The sequence below is a fragment of the Leuciscus leuciscus genome (assembly GCF_965113295.1).
Source record: "Leuciscus leuciscus genome assembly, chromosome: 8".
Taxonomy (NCBI): Eukaryota; Metazoa; Chordata; class Actinopteri; order Cypriniformes; family Leuciscidae; genus Leuciscus; species Leuciscus leuciscus.
Genome location: NC_138732.1, coordinates 43,807,445 through 43,824,989, shown reverse-complemented (window position 1 = coordinate 43,824,989; position 17,545 = coordinate 43,807,445). Strand labels below are relative to the sequence as shown.

Genomic DNA, 17,545 nt, shown 5'->3' with positions numbered 1-17,545 from the left:
AAACAAAGAATATCTTACCGGGAAAAAATTATAAACATTTAAAACTGAAAGCATGGCAGCCAAGGAGTTCTCCCCCTTTATTCCTTATTTATCAACTATTTGATAAATCTAATCTAATATAATATAAAAGCATAATAGAATGAGGTGCAAAAATGCACACAATTCAACAGTATTGTTTGCTTTATATCATTCATAATGACATTTTATATATATATATATATATATTAGGGGTGACCCCGAATAGTCGAAGATTCGATGCTTCGATAGGAGGAGCCTGATTCGACTACCGATCTCACGGTCGAATCTTCACAGAGGTGTTATGAAACGAGGATCATGCCACTTTGGCTGTATGAGGGCGCTCAATGTCTGATTTCACATAGAACTAGCTTTTATGTCAATACGTTAATATTCAGCCTATTATGATAATGCTGTAGGCCTATATAAAATTAGCATTAACAATGTCTGGGATAAGAAAATCTAAAGTGTGGATGTACACCATCAGAAAGGATATTCTCCAAGGCTGGATTTAGCATCAGGAAAACCATGATCGCACTTCTGCCGGCCAACGTTAACATGTTTCACGCATAGACTGGGTTTCACGTTAGAATGTATTTTATCCGCGCGCACAATTTGAAAAGACTCCAACGGACAGACAGAGTGAAAGACTTTCAGGATTTGTTCTCTCGATCAGGTATAGGGTACAAGTGATTTCAAAACTTTTCAGCCGGTTCTAATTTTATTTTTGGATGCTGTGAACATTTTTAGCTAAAAAGACTGCCTCTCCAGTTTAGCATTTATTGTTGTTTCTGCAGTTAAAAAGACAAAGTTGAAAATTCTGGCTACTATCGTTATTTTAATAATTTATTTATTTTTATTTTATTTATTAATCTGTCAGGGTTATCTAATCTAACTATTTGTGGCTTGTGTTTTGAATATATGTTCCCCTGCACTTTAGGCATTTTGCACACATTTGCTCCTCATCCTGTGACTTGATTCTGATTTATTTTGTTTTGTATTTTTATTTATTAGAAAGGTATATTCTGTTCTAATTTAATTTAGTAAATTAATTGTTTATTTTTTCGGTGCATCGATGTTGTGCTGTAGGCTGGCCTGCTCGCACAGGTAATTTAGCCGATTTAATTTGATTTGCATGTGAAATGCAAATCTGCAGTGTGGCCTTTCTGGAGTTATTTATGTTATTTCTTAGTTTTATTGATCAAAAATGTTTTTATACATTTTCTTCTATATCTTTGTGTGATTTTCTGTACATCGCGGCTTTGAAACGTTAAAGCCCCGCCCCCAGCCCCACCCCCACACACATGATTCGACTATTAGTCGACTATAGGCAAGACATGACGATTCTGATTCGACTATGAAAATCCATAGTCGGGGACACCCCTAATATATATATATATATATAACAGGAATTGTTAACCTACCATGTGCACTAATGACTGCTAACGTTAACTGTTACTGAGAAAGTATTAACCACCGTCACGTCAAAATAAACCATAAACTACTGCTCAATATCTAAAGAAAGATAGTAAAGAAAGTAACAGCTAGCTGGCGTCAGTTATTTGTAAAATAGGTAATGTTTAACAGTTTCGTGTACAGAACCTATGGGATGTTGCGCGCATGCGCAGTCAACACAAAATGATAGAATCACTCTCTGAGACAACTCTGTAATCCCAATTCATATTAAATATTTGTTCAAAATGAACGAATCGTTCATGAACGACACATCACTGATACATAAATACAGCTTTTAGGCCCTGTATACACCTGGTATTAAGTCGATGGGATCACAAGTAGACGAGGCAGACACATTCCCATTTACATCTGGTGTTTTAATTAGTCTCTTTTGTCCACTTTCAACCCCATCTATTCAGATTTCTTCGAGGGGTCTAACAAACGTTAGTCATTTGCGCAAATTTGTGTGAACCGGGATCGTTTTGACAACGTTGTCGTCTGTTCTTAGCACATCGTTGTCAAAATGCGAGTCAAGACTCAGGGCGGGAAACCCCACGGCCGCGCAGGTGCAGTGCGAGCCACGCATCAATTTATTAAAATACATTTATAAAACGTTTGTGGCGAGACGATTAAAACTGTAATTAAATTGTAAATGCTGGTTCGCCATACAAATAAACCGTCATTAATCATGAACCGATTAGATTAACTAATCCTTTGCAGCCCATGTTCAAAAGAGTCTCTAATAACGTTGCATCCCTAATATAGCAATAATACATTTATATTATATGGATTATTAAAAATAGGATTACATACATACATATATATATTTAAAGACAATCCACATAGGCCTACGCTTATGTTACACATGCTTAAATGAACTGGCTCAGAAACCGTGCAGACACTTTGCAAAAATATTTAAACGACTTGAAACGATTCGCTAAATATAACTATTCTCTTTTCTATCACACAATTCATAAAAAAAATAAAATAATTGAAACTTACCATTCAACCGGGAGCTACCTCGCCGACCCCCGCAGTCAATTTCCCAACTGAAATGAGCCATAGAGTATTGTGGGAAATACACTGCCTGTTGAGCTAAAAGCTTAACACTGAAAAATAACTCTTTTTAGACGCTATTTTACACTTGTGGATCAAAATGTACTCCGGTTTTAACACTGAGCAACACCAAAAATGTCACTCCGTACATTTAACACTGGTAGATTTGCTGTGGGTGGACTAATTCTTTAAGCTATTAAGTAAGGGTATAAGAACAAATGTCATTATATTGTAGCATAACTTTACCCTTCACCACACATAGGGCAAGACATCGTTTGGGAAAGAAATCTGGCAAATGGGACAGATCTGTAAAAATAACAAATGTACAGACAACTTATAAGTTACTCATTTCTTTCAGATACAAGTTAAGTAATTTGCTAGCTAAATAAATATTTTTTTCAATATAATTGAAATTACTGTAGAATACTGCATATTTCCTATCTTAGACAAAATTATGCAGAAGGCATTAAAAGTTGCATATCAGTCTCATAAAACTTCAGAATAACCTCAGAGCCGTTTGCAAGGGACCACAGCTTCCTGTGTGTGTATTTTGCAAAGCAAAAATACATTTCTGCATTCATCAGGAAATTATTTTTGATCAAATACCTGGGAAGATTGTTCTAAATCTGTTTGAAGTGCGCTTGGCTGGTCAGTGGCTCCAATAACATTTCCATCATCATCATCATCATCATCATCAAGCACGGTCACATCATTTACTGACTCCTAAAAAAATGATGTAAACAGATTTGAACTGGAAGAATTAAGAAAGCATTATGTGTTTAAAATATAATAAAACACAAAAACAATAGAAGTAGAAGCTACAGACTGACAGTTTTGCACTCTTCAGTGTGTAAGGGCAACAACGGCAGTGGCATTGTCCTGCCTCATTTCATACAGTCTGACAGTGGCATCTTTGCAAACTCCACAGTTCAAATGGTAATGGTTCAATGGAAAGCTGATCTTGTAGTGGAACTACAAATAGCACATTCTTTCCATTATTTGACACTGACTTCAGGAGCCGAGTGTCCATCACAGTCAGTGGGAATTAAAGTCAGCTTACGCCACCAACACCTTAGAGCAAAATCAGAGGATCAAACTCAGGACTCATTTCTGATTCCCACATCCTTTTTGCAATAACATCAGAAAGCACTAAATGACTGTATTAGTACAGCAGCAGTAAAGACCTAGGATTATCAGTGCATCCATGTTTTATGTATATTTGACATGCAAATTATAAATACCTGTAGATTTGTAAAACATCCAGCCGCCCTGAAGATTTTTTAATTTAGGAAATTCTTCCTCAAGCAGAGTGACAATCTTAAACAAGCAAACGCCACATTCATCATCCAAGTCAAGTGGAAAAAAAAATATTACTAGCATCATTACTTCACATTCACTCGTGTTTTGTTTATGTTTGCAATTACCTCACTGTGTTTAAAGGTGTCTGGGACACTTAACAGCCTTTTCTCAAGCCCAGCATGTACAAGTCTTCATCTTCTGTTGGAGTAAACATGGTTGGTTCGGAGAGCACATTTATTTGAAAAATCTTCTTTTTCACATTGACAGGTTTGGCCAAAGAGAAATGGTTTTTGCCCCTATGCTGGTCATTTTCAGTCCTAAACACACTTGGGAACTGTCTACGGCCAGAGTGACAAAGAGACAAACTTTTGAAGAAAAGTGATTTCTCTTAAATGTTTTAATGTGTCATTATCATCTTTTAAAATATTTTTAAAATGCTAAATGTTTAAATGGTAAATACATAAAATTACCCTTTTAATGCCTGCCTCACCCTATTTTCTGGTGCTGGCACAGATGGCAAAGGAGTATTGGCACTTGCCGCACTCAATGGCACATTTTCTCTTGTTGGTGTATTAACACTCCTTGATGTACCAATGCCACTGGCTGAAGATGGAGCCAGGCCCTGGCCAACACATCCATAGGAGCCCTTGCAGCTGATTCCACTTCTGATGATAATGCCTGTCAAACTAAACATTTTATTCAAGAACCTTACATGAGTTAATGTTAAATCGACAATTCTATACGTTATAACATTTTATTGGCTGTAGTCACTTAAGAAACATACGTTGTGCTTGGTTTACTTCAAAATCTTTTGGCAAAGAAAGCTTCTGCCATTATTGTGACTTCATCTGAACATGTCCAAAACTACTTTAGCAGAATGCACAAATACAGAATCGAAAAGCCTGGACCAGACAAACATGATGACAGGAATACAGTATGATGCTGGTGTCATTTTATTTGATCACTGGTGAAACCGTTACAACATCTAATTATTGATAATTCACTCTATGATTTCTGAATGTAACGTGGTATCCAGATATATCATAATGCATGACCAATTGAAAAGTATATTCCCCTAATTAGGCTAAACAAAGTGCTTAGTTAAAGTAGGGAAATTGCATGCTTTATTATCAATACTGTCCTCATTATGTTTTCAGTCACAATACACTATTGTCCGAAAACATTTTACTTCACTTACCCCTGCATCCCGTTCTTCGTCCGCCATGCTGGATTACTGATGTAAAGGCTTCATTTCCATTCTAATTAATCCCTATTGCGCAAAAGGTGCGCAGAACCATGCTCCTTGAATGCACTCTCAGTGGCTCATGATATGATTGGTTGAATGGTAAGCTCACATCTGATTGGCTAAAGAGTATGACAGACCCATGTGGGAACATAGATATAGGCCGAGTTCCAAATGGCACCCTAAGCACTCGTGGTCTTCCTACGAGTCCGCACTTTCGTGACGTAATGCCGCATCAGTGCACCCTTCTGAGGCTAAAAATGACAAGTGGGACACCCTACGGTGTCACGGACTTAACGGACATGCGCACCCTGCAGCCATTGTAAGTCCACAAGACCGAAAGTGCATGTGAAGTGTACCATTTGGGACAGGGCCTTCGACCGCTACTGCCTACTGGCGCTGACGAGCCGTTGGGTCGCCATCTTGGACCGGTCACCCGCTCAACTGGAATCTGAAAAGTAATCCCCCGAGTCCTGTTTGCGATGGTCCGCCGTTTTGTAATATGCTGTACAGTGCTCTGGCATCTTGTTTCTTCTGCTGCTATGCAACTAGGAGTATGACCGGTCCAAGATGGCGGCTGCATTTCTTGCGCCCAGCGGCCAATAGGGCGTCTACTCTCTATTATGTCTGTGCGTGGGAAGAGAGCACTGCCAGGAAAGTCTCAAAAGCACACACACACACACACACACACACACACACACACACACACACACACACACACACACACACACACACACACACACACACACACACACACACACACACACACAAATCCGAGGAGATTCACACGTGAATGACGATTTTCACATTCAAGGATAAACTCGTACATTGTAAACATTCAAAGGTTTTTGTGCACAGTTGTATATCTACAAATTGTGTTTTGCATTTGTGAAATGTATATATCATTTTATTTTGTGCATGTGAATTGCTTTTTGTGAATAATTTTTTTTCACACGTGAATTTGTGTACGTTTATTTTTTTGGTTTAATGCATGTGTGAATCATGTTTTTTGCATGAATTTTATTTGAGACTATTCTGCTTCCATAGATGATTGCTTAGTTTCCAAAGTAAGTGCACAAATCACACCTCATAGTTCAGCGCGTGTGGTTTGGCTGGTGGACCAGCAAGGTGTCATTAATGATGCTGGTCCTGGTCGTTGATTTGAAATGACTTTGACCCCTTTGCAGTCGACGCTGTGAACTGTTTTGGTCTGGAGTTCACAGACTGTGCATGTCTGTTTCCAGATATTCGTTGAGCCTCTTCTTCAGGGGCCTTGTTCTGTCAGTAATGTAGTGTTTCCCAATGGCATCAAGTCATTTCACATCAAAGAAGAGTAGTCAGCGGAAGGCCGAAGAAATATCTAGGAGGACATTCGAACTCAAGGCCAGAAAACAGAAAAGAAAAAACAGACAGGGCTCATCATCACTATCAAACACACACACACACACACACACACACACACACACACACACACACACACACACACACACACACACACACACACACACACACACACACACACACACACCACTTCCTGTTATCACATGACCCAAGTTCACATTTAGCCCATCTTATGACACCTTAGCCAGTTCCAAGGAAAGGCCTTCACACTCAAGGCCAGAAATCATCTTTGAACAGAAAAGGCTTTTCATCACCAACAACTCACAGAATAACCATCTATGGTCAAGACTAGTCTCTCTCATATGCATTTGGAAAGTCACAAATGTACGTCTGATCGCCCGTTTTTAAAAGCATGCATTTCTGCTCTAACCTGTCTACTGCAATCAGACACACTGGAGAAAAAAGGCTTCCACTTACAAGTCTGCTTGCCATGGTCCAAAACGGTTTAAGAAAACAACAACAACAGCGTGAGCTAACCGTAACCTAGTCTGACGGTCTGGAATTCATAGCAGCTTTCTTTGGCCAAGGCCCGCCCATAAGGCCGTTTGACCGACATGTCAAACAACCAATTACAGTTCGTTTCGTTCAGCGTCACGTTTCGGGGCGTGGAACAAGTCAGTCAGCATAGAAAATCAAAGAAGGAGAAGAAAACAAGCAGTAAGTCATTAGTCTCCGCTCGCAGTAAACATCTGTTTGAAGCATATCTCTCCACTTTTTAACACCCACAAGCAATTCTGGAGAACCGAACACAATACTGAATCGGCCAGCTGCGATGTCAGCGTCTGTTGTTTCATGTTTTCCCGCAAACGTGGCTGATATCCCCTTCTCAGTTAGGTACTTCACTTGATCTTCCATAATAGATAGGTGGGGACACACAACTAGTAAAATTGGATCTGCTGGGAATCCTTCTAAATGCTGACAAAGGGTCGGCCAGGCTTGGAAAATAATACTCTTCCCAAATCCCGTCGGCAAACAGGCTAAAATATCTCTTTTTGTCTCCACTAAGTGCCTCAAACAAAACTCCTGGACATCTCTTAAAGAGTCTATGCCGTGAACCTCGCATACTTTTGAGAATCCTACGTTTAGCTGATCTTGATAAATACTCATGTAAACACAACAGTTTTTCTTCCGCAATCACACGTCTGCGCTTTGTTTCCCGGCGGACCGAAAATAAACGCGACACTCGCGCCCCCCGGAAATCCGATAAAATTCAACCAATCAGATGACGACTTCGACATTCCTGAAGTGTTTCCAGTTAAGTGTACCATATGCATCAGACGTTTAGCCAACGTTCCGTGGGCGTGACGTCTGAGGCTGAGACTAACCGTAACCCAGTTGTCCACGTCTGTCGCCATGGTTACTATGACACTACGAGCGGAAACCGAGGGTAATGCGGATATGACGCCATTGACTGGCGACTCCCAGCTCTCCCCTGCTCACACGCCCCGTTTCTATGGTTAAAATAGCTATTCTCTCAAGATTTACAAATAGTTGTTGGAAACATTTGGGATATTGTAAGTAATCAACTTAACAAAATATATAACACTGACCTTGTGATTTTGGGATATTTTAATGCAAAAATTTTGCATTTTGCCCCCTACTTGTCTGGATGTTTATTATTATTTTTTTTTTGAAAGTAACATTGACATACACATTTTAACTGTAATGCAAAATGGTTATTACAATTGTTTGCTTTATTTTAAAATTGTGAGATTTATATTTATTTACAAAATGTGGTAAATAGTTGAAAGTTAAAAAATTGTGTCGGCACAAGATGTTTCTGAAGTTTAAATAAAGTAGTGACATGGAACATTGCTGTTGAACATTTTATTTTTCTTCAGAACAAGATCAATTTTGAACACATGAATTATGAACATTAAAGAACACTTGAATTATGACGTTATAATAAATGTAAAAGCAAAGTGTTAAAGCAAAAAAAGCAAAGTGTAGTAAATATGAAGTGTTAAATTAAAGTGTAAGATATAGTGAGTGAACAAAAGTTTGTACATTGATATAGTGAATATAAAACAAAATTATAGAACACATGTAATCAGTTACAATAACTGTAGCAGTATAAGCTAAAGAAGTTTAACCATTCCAGTATGTTGTATAAATTTAAAGAAAAAAAAAAACTATACATATGTACTTTTCAGGATGTAAAATAATATAAATGAAACTATTACAATTCCTCTAAAGAAAAGAAAAACCCACAATGTATAAATGTATGTTTCTGTGACATGTCTACTCCGAATGTGTGTTTGGTTGTGTGTGAAGCGGGTCTCTTTTCACCAGGGATTTTTTGTTCAGTGGTTTGAGATAATGACACCGCTTCTGTGATTGTAAAGTTCATGTGTTTCATTTGGGGTTAACTTTGTTATTTGTGTGACATGGTTGTCATCCGTGTGTGTCACAGTGACAGGCCCACAGGTGAGTAGAAACTCTTCTATATCCTGGGCATCTAGGAATGTTAAGTCTGTCTCAGTTTTTAAGAATTTGGTCAATACAGAATTTGTGATTGCCAATGAGATTTCATCCATGTCTATCTTCAAAATGAGAGATCCATTACATTTTGTAATGTAGCTCTCTTGCTTCCTCAATTTTACAGGTGGTGCACCTGTGGAATTCTTCTTTTGTGTTAAAATCTGTCTGTGTGCTGTGACACTTGGGGCACAATTTCTTAATAGAAATACAGCGGGGAAAATAAGTATTTGACACATCAGCATTTTTATCAGTAAGGGAATTTCTAAGTGGGCTATTGACACAAAATTTCCACCAGATGTAGCCATCAAGCCAAATATTGAATTCATACAAAGAAATCAGAACATTTAAGTATACAAGTTGAGTCATAATAAATAAAGTGAAATGACACAGGGAATAAGTATTGAATACACTTTATTTAATACTTTGTAGAAAAGCCTTTGTTGGTGATTACAGCTTCTAGACACCTCTTGTATGGAGAGACCAGTCGTCTGCATTGCTCAGGAGTGATTCTGGCTCATTCTTCCACACAAATGGTCTTTAAATCTTGAACGTTCCTTGGGCCTCTTTTATGAACTTTGATCTTCAGTGCTCTCCATAGATTTTCTATGGGATTTAGGTCAGGTGATTGACTGGGCCATTCAAGCAGCTTGATTTTCTTTCTTTGAAACCACTTCATTGTGTCCTTGGCCTTGTGTTTGGGATCATTGTCTTGCTGAAATGTCCACCCTCTTTTCATTTTCAGCTTTCTGGTAGATGGCAGCAGATTTTTATCCAGAATGTCCCGGTACATTTCTCCATTCATCCTGCCTTCAATAATATGAAGTCTTCCAGTACCCCTTGCTGAAAAGCAGCCCCAAACCATGATGCTTCCACCCCCAAACTTAACTGTTGGTATGGTGTTCTTGGGGTGGTGGCCAGTGCCATTTCTTCTCCAAAAATGGGGTGTAGAATGACTGCCAAAAAGTTCAATTTTGCTTTCATCTGACCATACTATAGTCTCCCAATAATCCACAGGCTTCTCCAAATGCTCTTTCGCAAACTTTAACCGAGCCTCAACATGCTTTTTGTTCAGCAATGGAGTCTTGTGTGGTGAGCGTGCATGGATGCCATGGCGGTTCAGTGCATTGCTTATAGTTTTCTTTGAAACAACAGTACCTGCTGATGCAAGTGTGGTAGGAAAGCCCTTTACCTTCCCTTATAATTATATGTGGATCGTAAGCCAATTGGCTGTCACCATGGGGATATAAAGTGCGATAGACCTGTGCTTGAGGTCAACGTCATTTGTCGACGTCACTGACGCGCCGCAAACAGTACTGTGGCTGCTTCCGGCATCAGGTGTGGACATTAGAGAGTAAGCTCTTGATTGCTTGATTGCCATTTCCTCTCGTAAAGTGCGAGTCAGCTGTTCCGTTTCCTCGTGCGGGTCTCGCACTATTGCTGTGACTGCCGTTGTTGGGTGTGTGCGCTCCTGAGTATGCACGCATCAGATTCGTCATTGGTGCTCTCCCTAAAACGTTGGAGAGCGTAAGCTGATTGCTTGATCGCCATTCCCTCTCGTATGGTTCAAATCAACGGATTTGTTTCTCATGCAGATCTCGCACTGCTGGATCTGGGTGCCAAAGGCAGGGAGGCTGGCTCTATTCCCTTCTAAGTGGTGGTGGTGTGTTGTTCACAGTGTGCCGTGTCCATCCGTGGAGTATGGTGTGAGTGCGTGTGTTTGCGTGCACTGGTGAAAGGAATGATTTCTCTGCGATAGGCAGCCTAATCTCTGATAGCCTGACCCTGCTGGTAAGCCCCAGTTAGCCGGTGTTCCTGTGACCTTCTTAGAGCCAAACCCTTATGATGAGCTGTGCTTGGCTGAGGCCTGATATATTTTAATGATTGTTTTAAAGTGATTGTGTAACTTAATAAAGTCAACCCGTTTTGTATTGTTACCCATGTCTCTGAGCGATTATTGGTGAACGAACTTGCGTGTCCTTTTAGAGACACTAAATTCTCTGGGTGTAACTCCCTGAGTGGCGTAGTTGGCTAATTATCCTTCAAATCCACCTCCGGGTTGCCACACAAGGTCTTCCTGAAGTTCTGCCCGACTGGTTCTTGGCTCTTGGAGAACTCTCCTGATTATTCTTTGGACTCCTCGGACAGGGATCTTACGTGGAGCACCTGATCGTGGCCGGTTTATGGTGAACTGATGCTCTTTCCATTTCCGGATAATGGCCCCCACAGTGCTCACAGGAACATTCAGCATTCTGGAAATGCGCCTATAACCATTCCCATCAAAATGCTTTTCAACGATAAGATTACGAAGATCTACAGAGAGTTCTTTGCTTTTACCCATCATGAAGTCTTTCCTGTGTGCCTCCTAGGTAATGAGAAGCCTTTATAGGCCATCAATTAGGACTAAAGCAGCTGATATCAATTAGTACTGATAGGGGGCAGGGTTTCTCTCTCAATACTGACAGATTTCAGGTGATCTCCTGGCTTTCTATGCCATTTTGCACCTTGTTATCTTCATGTGTTCAATACTTATTCCCTGTGTCATTCCACTTTATTTATTATGACTCAACTTGTATACTTAAATGTTCTGATTTCTTTGTATGAATTCAATATTTGGCTTGATGGCTACATCTGGTGGAAATTTTGTGTCAATAGCCCACTTGCTATTGAAATCCCCTTACTGATAAAAATGCTGATGTTTCAAATTCTTAATTTCCCCGCTGTAGCTGACCCTGACCTGAGCATTTTAACGAAACCGATTACTTCAATTAGTGATTATTTTCACTTATAACACTCTTTTGAACAGGAGTGCACACAATACATACCTCGCTCCGCTCAGAGCTCCTGCGGACTGAAGCGAGGGCGCTCGCAACCCGCCAATGACGTCACAACTGCGACGAACGCAAAACTCATAAAGATATAACAAATAAATTGTCTTTTCTTTTCTTACATACATACTGTACATGTGTGTAGGTGCACTACTAGAAGTAGCTAGATGACACCTAATATATTTCATAAAATATTTTTTCTTATAATGTCAGCTAATCATGACATACTGGTAAAGGAGAAGAACACAGCAGAGACTGAGGCCGAGAATAAGAACTGCGTTCTCCAAACCTGCAATTGCTGAAGACACTGAAATCCTCATCTCTGAAACTCTGGAGTAGCTTGTCCCTCCCGATAAGAGAGTGTCCGACATTCAATACCTTCAAAACTCACTTAAAACAGTGGCTCCTAGAAAACCAGAGATGTACTCACTTTTAACTGTCACATATTTATTACCCATGCACTTTCACTGTTAAATTAAATGTAGTATAGAGGAGGATGAACAATGTCTTTGTTATCATGTATTTTTATTTTGTTTGTTTGTTTTGTCAGTGTACATTGTTGTCCATGTATATTGTTTTGTTATAGTCAATGAATGCTGTGTGTTTGTTGGCTGTCTTTATGTTAGTTTTATGTTACCGGCCCAGGGACTGCAGATGAAAAGTTATTTTAGTTATTTTTACTAATTCTGGCATATTTACATGGTGTATTTTCATACAATAATGTTCATGAATATGCATCAAATAGACCCCATCAAATAAACCAATAAATAAAATAAATAAACAAAGTGCAGTGGTGAGGACAGCTTTCCCCTCATCTTCCCTGACCTCTGAGAATGGCATTCAAACAAAACTGCAATTATCATGTTTAGTTTCTGACAGGGGCTGATACTCATCTATTTTAGCACATAAAATATATCTTCTTACTGCCACACCTTTTAATTTTGTAATTTATTGACACTTTTTCTATTTCACAGTTTCACAACTAATGGCCAATGTTATATTTTGTACAAGCTTTGCCCCATAATATGATTTCATAGGCTACTTTCCTATATAGTGCAGTGTACTGAATTGTACAGTACCAGTGACAGGTTTGGACACACTTTCCCATTGTGTCTTGGATGGGATATCATGTGATTTGGATCAAATTTTCTGTCCTCAGTTTGTCAGTTTGCTACAACAACTGCTTAGCCTAGTTAAAACCAGACCATTCTCAGTGGTAACTGAGTTATGGTCTGGCAAAGCTTCATTAATAACTCATTTCCAAAGGCGCGTCACCAACGGACGTCGCTCAAATGCCTCTGGGCGCAATTGGATAGACCTAAAACCAATCAGAGCGATCGTCATCGTGTAAAGCCCGCCCCAACGTTTCTGATTGGTGCCTCGATTTGGACGGATTAGAAATGGGCTTGAATGAGCTCTTTGCCAGACTACTTGCAGAGCAAATCTAAATTTGCCGGAAGTTGTCTGGGTTTTCCCAGCCTAACAACTGTTAATATTAATTGTGAACATTGTCTTAAGATGTTGAAAAAGAAAATGAATAAATTTTTTAAAGTATGTATTTCCCAGGACATGTTGTCCTATTAGGGTATAAAACAGGATTATCCACAGTATTGACAATGAGTGGTGTCTCAAGGTAAACTGGGCCCTCTGTGCTGTACCGGGGTCACAGTTGTGGAGTGGGTTGTGGGGGTCTCGTTCCAGGACCGGGGCCCTTCGGGAAGAACCTTATAGGCCGGTACACACTCCCCCTTTCTCAGTCTGTGTACACATGGTAATATTCACATGTAAAACTGATATTATTACGTTTAGTTGACTACATCTTTACAGTTTTAACTAGATATTTTTCACACAGCTCATACTATAGTAATAATATTTAAAATAATACAGGACTAACATCTAGATACATAGTATAACTATTGAAATATTATAGGGCTACTTTACAGTACCAGCCAAAAGTTTGGACACACATACTTTTGACATGTACTGTTGCTAATAAACTAGCACTACAATACAAACTACAGGACTACAATTCTTAAAGTACACTATAGTAATGCTAAGATGAACTTTTGTAAGGGTGGGGTTGGCTGGTTTTTCTCTAGCATAATTAATGTTAGAATATTCTAACAAGCAGCAAATGCAAGGCTAAGGTCTCAGCTATAAATAAATATGTTTATGTAGTCATGTTGTGCATTTGTGCTCGCAATTACAGAAATGTTTGCAGATAATGTCTGAATATACTAGCCTGGTTAAAACCAGACCATTCTCAGTAGTAACTGAGTTATGGTCTGGCAAAGCTTCATTAATAACTCATTTCCAAAGGGGCGTCCCCAACGGACGTCGCTCAAATGCCTCTGGGCGCAATTGGATAGACCTAAAACTCCAAAAACCAATCAGAGCGATCGTCATGTGTAAAGCCATATGCTGCGTCCCAATTCGCCTATGTTACACTACGCCATAAAAGTACTCTTTTTGTGAAGAAAATGTATTTACTTTTGAATGTGTAGCAAAAAAGTAGGCAACTTTTGGACATACTACTTCTTCATCTTTATCGGACGGATCTGTCGCGTGCATCCCGTCATGTAAACTGCCCTGTCAATCATCTTGTCACAGTTAAAATTCTCTATTAAATCTAATTTAATTTCCTACCGTTTCGGAGAGAAATGTACAAGCACGTTCATCTGCCAGTGGGTCTTTCATGGAGACTGTCCTTGTGTGTTTGCAATTTTAATATGCATTTAAAAGTTGCTGCGCTTCACCAACGGAGTGGACGTCGCTCAAATGCCTCTGGGCACAATTGAATTGGCTAGACCTAAAACCAATCAGGGCCGGGTTTCCCGATAACGATGTATCTTAGCTCTTAAGAGCGCTTTCTACGTGCAAGGTTACGAACGCTCGCAGCAATTCCACGAGCGTTTCCCAAAAATGCACTTAACATGAACGCGCGAGAATGCGCTCTACGTGCTACTTAAGAGTCGCTGTCCATTCGTGAAGTGCTGAAATATAACCTTATATGGAACGTTTAACCTAATAATTGTCATCTGTTGTGGATTAGCAATCAAGACAAGTCTATATAAAGCACCTACAGGCGGAGGCACTGACAAAATAGCTAAAAAAAATAAATAAAAAAAGATTCCTTTCAAAAAGATGAAATTAATGTCCTTTTAGAGGAGATAGAGTGAAACAAAGATGTAATTTTTAACAGATTAAAAGGATTTCTTTTATTTATTTTTTGTTCATTAATTTAATTTTGATTAAAATTATTAGATTAAATTATTTCTATTTTTTGTTTTGTTTTCTGACCTTTTTAATTATTTAATTTATACATTAATTTAACCAACAACAAAAAAAGAACAATAAAGTACAATCAAACCTTATATTATAATCACATTGCATTTGAATAAAGTTAAAGGTGTAATCTGCCGGTTGTCCTGCAGGTGTCCTCATAAATCTGTCTTCTTACGATGAACTTGGTGATGTACGATTACTCCAGAGCACTCGTAGATCTACGAAGATTTTCAAGTGCTACTTAAGCTACGATGCCTTTGGGAAACAGACCGTAATATTAAGATCAGTCGTACGATCGTTTTTACGATCAACTTAGGCTTACGATGCTTTTGGGAAACGCAGCCCAGAGCGATCGTCATCGTGTAAAGCCCGCCTCAACGTTTCTGATTGGTGCCGTGATTTCCACGGCATGGAAATGGCCTTGAATGGGCTCTTTGCCAGACTTACTTGCAGAGCAAATCTAAATTTGCCGGAAGTTGTGGGTTTTCCCAGGCTATGAATATACACCATAATGAATGAAAACCAACTTATATCCCAACTACATAGGGCCCCACATTAGCTCTTGAAACGCACCCCAGATGCTGATGGCCACCCCTGCCAGACAGGACCGCTGGCTCGGGCATCTGATCAGGACGCCTCATCTACGGGGTAGATCCAGAACTCGCTGAAGGGATTATAAATCTCATCTGGTCTGGGAATGTCTGGGTATCCCATTTAAACCAGCTAATAAACAAGATTAAAATTAAAGGAATAGAAGCTATGCAAATAGCGAACTCAAATCTCAGCACACTGCTTTGGGATTGGGGAAGACTGTATAGCCCCTTTCACACAGCGCTTTGAACCCGGGAAATTGCCGGCAAATTGCCAGAGCGCCTTCTGTGTGAACGCAAACTCGACCCGGGATTTATGCCGGGATCGATGCCGGGTCGGGACCTAGTAACATTGCCGTGTTCAGGCCCGGAACGCGCGCTGTGTGAACAAAAGCCGTAATAATGCCGTGTCGTAGTGATGACGCTGAAGCGCGGGATCGTTCGCCAGCTGTGAAACGGTACGTAATGCGCAAGTTTATAATCGAATCAGAAAAAAATGCACAAGCGTGGTTACTCGAGAGAGAGATCGCAGCTCATAAGCAAACTTAAGACGCTGCTGAGATTACAAGTCACATTGATGTCACGTGTCTTTACGGCATTTTTACGGGTTGTGTGTGAACGCACTCTCTGATTCCGGAAAATCACTGGCAGTGTGAATGAACCAAAATCAAACGAACCCGGGTCAAATCCCGGGTCACTTTATCCGTGTATTTTCCGGAATCTCTGTGTGAAAGGGGCTTAAGTAGTGCTTCAGCTGTGATCTTTGAGGGGTTTACAAAGTATATTCTTTGTTGGCATGTTTTCCATCATCTATCATATTTGTGATATGTTTGTTCTCTTTCTAACTGGCAAAGATCCTGGACCACCAAGCCCAAAGGAGACCGTACAAAGGAAGTGCAAAAAATATATTACTCACAGATATCTGAAATCATATCTGTGCTAATATTTACCAAAGTATAGGCCCTGATACAAGTGGGTAAATATGTATATTGAGGATATTTACATTATTTTGTATTTCACGAGTTCACACTTACATACAATTTGAGGGGTTAAAGTTTAATGTGTATTTGGCGTGCTGTCCGGGGGGAGGGGTCCGAGTACTTTGTACTGTATGTTTATCTGTATCTGTAAGGAGTGGCTTGACAGAAAGAATGTGGAGGAGACAGAGTTGCAGGCCGGATGGGTAAAGGCTGGACGGTTCATCACAGAAAAAATAATGGACATTAACAGAAAAAAAAAAGAAAAAAAAACTTAAACATTTGAGCACTTAAGTAAGATAAATTGTTGTTAATGTGTTTTATTGTAATTTGCTTGTTGAGCCAGATGAGTGTTGTTTTTTGTTAAATAATTGTTATTATTGTGTTAATGTTTACTTGTTATTATTAAATAAACTTGTTACGTATATTAATGTAAGCTTGTATTTTCATGATTTTCATCATACCAAAATTCAATGTAGTTGTCCAGCATTCCACCCCGGAGAACATGCGTCCTTCACATCTATTACTGGTGACCAGCACAGCTTCCAATGTTTGAAACTGCTGGTGACCAGCATACCAGCACCAAAACACAACATATGCTGTATGACCAGCTATGCTGGTCTATGCTGGTCTATGCTGGTTTTTCCAGTAGGGAAGCGTGTGTCCATCCGTGTTCTATGGAAAGCCAAGAGGGCCAAAAACCACGTGAATTTTAACACGTATTTAATGCGTATTTCAAGCATTAAATTCTCGTTAAATAAGTTTGTGCGTGACAAATCAGTGCGTTAAATACGCTTATTCAAGGTGTTTTTAACACGTGAAATATGCGTTAAATACACGTGAAATACATGTTAAAAATCAGTTTGAACGGGTCAGTGTCATTGGCTGCTTAAGACTTGGGTCTAACCATTTCTGTGA

The 17,545-nt window shown here is 39.5% G+C and overlaps 1 long non-coding RNA gene across 2 annotated transcripts; it reads right to left on the bottom strand.

Moving 5' to 3' along the window:
* Positions 1-1,605: 1,605 nt before the first annotated feature.
* LOC309504747 lies at positions 1,606-5,439 on the bottom strand. 2 transcript variants are annotated; one of them, XR_014208157.1, is made up of 4 exons: positions 4,316-5,439; positions 3,951-4,023; positions 3,768-3,843; positions 1,606-3,597 (listed from the first exon to the last, which is right to left on the bottom strand). It is a non-coding gene; the product is annotated as an uncharacterized lncRNA (long non-coding RNA). The 2 variants fall into 2 exon arrangements; XR_014208156.1 differs by having other exon boundaries at positions 3,951-5,439.
* Between the last annotated feature and the right edge of the window lie 12,106 nt (positions 5,440-17,545).